The 6,125-nt window shown below is 40.7% G+C and overlaps 1 protein-coding gene and 1 long non-coding RNA gene across 2 annotated transcripts in view; one reads left to right on the top strand and one right to left on the bottom strand.

The window, feature by feature from the left end:
- The window catches only part of LOC116688703 (uncharacterized), a 14,411-nt gene extending 13,845 nt beyond the window's left edge, over positions 1-566 (bottom strand). The window contains exon 1 of the long non-coding RNA XR_004331841.1: positions 441-566. This is a non-coding gene — a long non-coding RNA (uncharacterized LOC116688703). The remainder of the gene's footprint in view (positions 1-440) is intronic.
- stab1 (stabilin 1) overlaps positions 1-6,125 on the top strand; it is a 122,935-nt gene that overhangs the window by 105,911 nt on the left and 10,899 nt on the right. The window lies entirely within an intron of this gene.

Raw genomic sequence — 6,125 nt, 5'->3', positions numbered from 1 at the left:
TGCATGTAGCTGTTTGCTTATTGCCAATGTTTACCAAGTTATTGAAAGCAAAACTAATGACAAAAGGTACAACTCCAGAAAAACTTGGTGTCGCCGTCGTCAATGCATTTTTTTTTTTTACATGTGAGTGCGTGCACGCACATGCAACACGTTGCACATCACAGCATTAGGCATGGGACATGCAGCTCGTCATATGTCCATGCATTTGCGCCAATAAAAGAAAATAGAAATACATTAATGAAGTTAGATAATTGCATGACAACAGGTTGTTGATGAGTCTCGAAGCATGAGTCTGAGTTAAGTCTGAGGTCGTTTGGGTGAAGTCCCCAGTCTAGTCCGAAGCCAGCTGTTTGTGCGACTTAAGTGCGACTCGAGTCCCCATCTCTGCACTACATTGAAGTAACGTTAAGCTGAATCTATAGTTAAATGTATCAATAAACAAGGTCTCTGTTGTATTGCTGTGTTACAAAGTGGCATTTAATTAATCACAAAATGATGCGGTGTGGCAAAAAGAAAGCAGTTTTATGGTTATGAGTATTACTTTCTGTGACAGATGTATCAACTGGTTGACCACGTTCTGACGGATGTTACGAGTAACTAGAGGGTGAAAGGTTATATGAAAAAGGCGACTGAAGGAAACGTCCCATGTCAAAAAAAATAATAACAGATTTCTCTGGGTTTAAAATTTGGTGGAAACATTTGGGATAGTGTAAGAACACAACTCATAAAAATATATAACATACAGTAGGTATGGTCGTTTTTAGACATAAATGCAGCAGTGTTACATATTGTATCTTTAATAATTTTACATCCCTGTTGGAACATTTTTGGATGTGTAGTTTTTTGGTTAATGCTGCTACATGTAGCTACATGTTAACATCAGGAAAACCTGTTCACTTGGTTGCTGATGTTAATTTCTCCCCACTTTTGGATCACAATGCATCCGGGAACATTACCAGTAGGGTTGTTTTTGGTTGAGAAGCCTTTATTGGTGATTTGTAATGGTAGAGAGTGTTGCTGTAGAGCTCAAAAGTGTGGTTGTGGAAGTAAAAATCCCATTAATTTTTTCCATACTGATATCGATAATCAGCCGTAATGTCTAAACTATCCAAGGTAGATTGACAACGAGCTCCGAGGTTGTGAAAGAAAAGTTAGAAGCTAGAAGTCCATGTGAAATCAACCACGTATTAAGAAAAACATGTTTTATGAGCGATCTTATGGAGAAATACTACACTACCCACGTTCCTAAGCCTAACAGCGACATCTCTGATTGGTGGAACTCGCTGTTTCCATTGAAGTCTATGATAGTGTATGACACAGTCTTGTACCTTTGCTTTCTTTGCCGTTTTTAAAATGTTATTTTGCGCCGAATCTAATGTTTTATGGTCACGATTCATCTCAGGGCTGGTTGGCTTGGTTCCAGGCTCAAAACTCTTTATGTGAACATTTTCTGAGACGTCAATGGAGTTATTGAGCGGGGAAAAACACTACCGGAACCGGGGCTGGTAACTGTTGAGCGCTATGCTCGTTATAGTCAGTCTACAAATGCAATCTGGCATTTACCACCGTTCCCTCTCCGGTCTGCAGCGCTTCCTAGATAGAATGTTCTGTCTCTTGTTGCTAGGCAACAGCTACAGCTGTGGGCAGGGAGCAGATGGCTGGGTTTAGTTTCTATGCACAGTTTTCAGGAAATGAAGATTCAATCAGCTGTGTCACGATTCAACATCACAACTTTGATCAATATTTATGATTTGGGACACAAGAAGATGATGAAGACTACTTTATTCCCCAAAATGACTTAATGTTCATTTTTCATCCTCGTCCCCCCCCCCGTACTGACTGTGGAAGGAGTGAGTTTAACAAATTTGGATGTGAATGTTCTTTAGGTTTTGAACCTAAACCGTAAAGTTTTAATCTGTTTTTTAGTTGACTACACAAATTACGAATTGGCGTCTACTTGCGATCTGATTTTTTACATTAAAAAACGCCAAGTACAAAATGTTAGGTTTCAAAATTGTGAAAAACTAAGCAGTATTCTCTGAAGGCACTGAGCCAAAGACCGAGCCACAGCCACGGGCCGCTGCCCAGCTCTATTTTTTTAGTTTGCTATCAGTAGTAGTAGTTGAGTGTCACACAAACCACACTGTTGTTCTATAGTCGGGGTTGTGTTAAGGATGACTCCAGTGGCATTGAACCATGATTTCAGGTAGCCCAAAAAAATCGTGGACTCAGAAATGGTCAATAAGTTTATCTCCACAATTGAGTTCTTCACCGTGTTTTCTTGTTTTCAATAAGTCTTTTCTAACATGTATAATGTGTGAAGAGAGAAATCACAAATTTTGCTTTACCCAGACTTTATATAATTCAATTACAGGTAGGCTACAGATCAGGACTAGTCATTTCCATGTGAGTTTTTGCATTTGAAGTCATTCTATGGGTTACGAGGGGTAAATTAAGTGTTTTGGTTACTCTTTGAACACGTGTTTTATTTGACATCATTGAAACCAACGTTATAGTATAAAATGGTTGTTTCACTGTGAAATCAGTGAAGACATTTAAAGGATAATTCCGGCGCAAAATGAGGGTACAGAGTCAAACGTTCTCTGGGATGTGTTTTCATGCTAATCGAATGGGACCAGTTTTAGCGTATAACTAGCCTGACGTTGTCATACTCAGATTCTAGTCGGATATAAGACTGAGTCTGATACTGCTCCATTGGGCTATGGGGCGTGTTCCCACCGAACCAGGAAACCTCTGCACTCATTGGATAGACCTACAACCAATCAGATCAAACTCAACTCTCAACAGAACTCAACCAAGGGGGTAAGCCTCTCCTCTCTATGCGTAGCTCCCATGGCGCCATTTTAATGCTACGAAACACTCACCCGCCGTTAGCATTCCATTGACCGCCATTCATTTTTATGTCACTTTGAGAGCGAATAACTTTACATCTAAAGCGTTTAAAGACTCCATTTGTCCATTGTTCATTTTTAAAGAAACACGACAATGTATAAAAGGCTCCATTACCTTGTACCTCACATTATGGCTCCGTAGCAGATGTTTTTGTAAAAATAGGCTAATGATTGTGTCGTGACCACGCAACTTACTTCACATAGTCAACAAATCACCGTGTTGTCAGGAGAAGCTCGTAGACAGTTAGGACTTCCATCAGCTGTTTAGGTTTAATTACAAATGTTAACTAGCATTTTAGTTAGCAGTATTTAGCACGTGCCTATGTTATCTCCTTACATATACCTGCGCTCTCCGTCTCAGCTGATTGGGAATGATTGAGATTTCTCTTGCACAGCTACCAGAAGACTTACAACTTTCAGACAGGTTGCCGACGTCACAGCTAGGTCATCAAGCTCAGTTGTTGTCAGTAACGCTCAGCTGTTGGTCCATTTCTTTAACTTTCTATTTACTCCACACCAATGAGACGAGATAGTGTATCGTTTCCATAGCAACCACTCTTTACACTTCGGTCCTAACTTCCAACTTTTAGACAAGATTGAAGCTGGACATATCATGTTCTATGTAAATATGAATGTGGATAACGCTAGTGATAATGAGATGCTTGCTACAGTTGCATGTCTAGAGACGAATCGGCGAAAACACGTTTTAGTTCTCTGATTCAAGGCTCTAACGCCGCTGGGCGCTCCCTCTCTTCAGTCTCTCTCTAGCTCTCTCTCCACCATACAACGTTACCGGGCTTTCAGGCGGTCGTTGAGCCTCAGTCTAAAACTCTGCCATTTTTTACAGCTGTTTGTAATATAAAAATAAAATGGATTATTGATCATTTTATTTGTAGAGTTTGTAGCTGACTTTACCAGCTGCCTTCTCCGTTGAAACAGGAGACCTCTCTTACGTTCTAAAACCAGCCTGTGCACTTGAACAGCTGAGTCGCAGCGACGCCATTGGCTGGCTCATGTCGAGCTGAGCCAGGGGCCGGTTGAGGATTTTAAAATGAATGCGCTGTCGATATCTTCTATAACGGATGCGATGGAGATGGATCCTTAGAATAAATTCTCCAGCGGCAGCCACCTTTCTTGTAAACAAACTCAACCGAATGGCTCTTTGGTGACGTGGTTGTTTCCGTCACCTGTCCCTCATCAGCCCTGCCCTGATTGGTACGAACAGCTCTAGTTCGAGCATTATTACTCCACAACAGATCAAGTCCAGACCAAACTTCCCAACCTCAAATGTTGTGGGCGGGGCTAAGTTTGGCTGGGATCCAGGCTCGCACATACCCCTAATTAGCTTACAACACGCCGTGCTTGAGCTGTGTTACTGGCTACTGGTTACACGGCGTTCGGCGTTCGACTGGTCATGACTGTTTTTCCTAGATGGCGCCTGCCTGCATACCGAACAGTACTGTCTTAATAAACTCTTTAAAATCTTTCTAATAAATTGTCTGCACACTTACAAAGTTCTCAATGCCTCGGTTTACATGTAGGGACTTTTATTATGCTACCGTAGAAACGAGGTGCTATTTTGAGACTTGTTAGTGGTATGGAAATAGAATCAGAATCGGAAATACTTTATTGATCCCCGAAGGGAAATTATGTGTTACAGTTGCATAAAGTATATAAATATCAGACTAGAAAAATAATAAGGGAAATATAAGGAGTGTGGATATATTTTTATGATGCAGTATTTACATAATCAAGGAGTTGCAATGGTGAACAGTAACAATTAATAACTAGTAGCAGCAGAGTATTGCACAAATTATGGATAAATAATGAACATAGCAATTTCCTTTTACGAATAATTTCCTTATCAAGAATAGACAGAGACCACTGAATTTATATTAAAGTTCATTTTTACATGTGAATACAAGGAGACAGTTTCTATACTACAGAATAGAACAGAAATGCCCAACTGGAAGCTCTCAACATCTTCTTATTTTTACAAAGTGGATGTTAATACAAAGTCCTAACAACGTGGATGTTGTCAGTTTATCTCTTTGGGTCTGGGAATCTCCTCGACCGGCTCTGCCCCCAGAAACATCCTGGGCCTCTCACAAGGACAAATGATGGCTCCATGGCTATCTTGTTTAGAGTGATCAGTACAACATGGTATTCTTATGAAAACAGTTTTAATAATAATCAGAGAAAATGTTTGTATCATAATTTAACACTAGCGTTTGCGGTAAAACTGGTCCAATTCGATTAGCATGAATACATACCAATTGGTCCTCATGTGTTCATTTTGTGCCGGAATTGTCCTTTAATCCAGTTTGTTGTTCAAACTCTGCTTCAAAGTTGTAAAACTCTTGATGGTTACAGTGGTGGTTACATGGTCACTTAAGAGACAAATTCATTTACTTAAAGCCACAATTTCATTAATTTGATGATACAAATTATTTAAAAATGGTTAACACATGGCACGTTGCTGATCATTTTGGTATTAAATAAATCTACAGTCTGTGGAAAGATGAGAATGAAGGAGTAAACTGCAGATTGAAACAAACGGTCCAAAGGATTCCCAAATGCCGAGATATTTATTTTTATTTTGAGCACATTCCCGAGTGTCAGAGTAGAGACAACACGGAGCCTTGAGAATTAATCAGAAAGAAGCCTGAAATCGGCTGTTTTATGGTCTCCTCCTTTGAGTGTCGCAGGTTAGGGCACATCTACACAAGGTCACCGATTTCTCAACAACACTGAGAAACCAACAACAGTTGACTGAACAGCCTTCAGCCAGGCAAAAACAGCTCAATGTCAAAATATACTCCCAGCATCACAAAAACACCAGCTCAGTGTCAAAAGAGTCTCACGTCTCAATTTCATTATATGTTTACCTTAAATCTCACCAGAAAGCTGAAATAAAATGTAAACCAAGGATGAAAAAAAATTAGAAGACCTTTCCCTGCTCTCCCAAAAGAGTTAAAGGACCCGTTATTGTTACGCTGGGTGACAGAACAGACTCAAACGCAAGGCTCAATAATGCAAACTGGTTGATTCAAGTGAGGGGTGAAGGGAAGTAGGGAGGCAGACACCTGGGACAGGGACAAAGAGACTGGAAGATGGGGAGTCTCGGGGGTGAGGACACTTGGGGAAGCCGGGACCCAGGAGCCGAGGAGGAGACGCTGGGGCGGGGTGCGGAGACGGAGGCAGGCAGAAGCA

Source organism: Etheostoma spectabile, chromosome 4 (assembly GCF_008692095.1).
Source record: "Etheostoma spectabile isolate EspeVRDwgs_2016 chromosome 4, UIUC_Espe_1.0, whole genome shotgun sequence".
Taxonomy (NCBI): domain Eukaryota; kingdom Metazoa; phylum Chordata; class Actinopteri; order Perciformes; family Percidae; genus Etheostoma; species Etheostoma spectabile.
The sequence above is the reverse complement of the archived record's forward strand: the minus strand, read 5'-3'. Positions and strand labels throughout refer to the sequence as shown.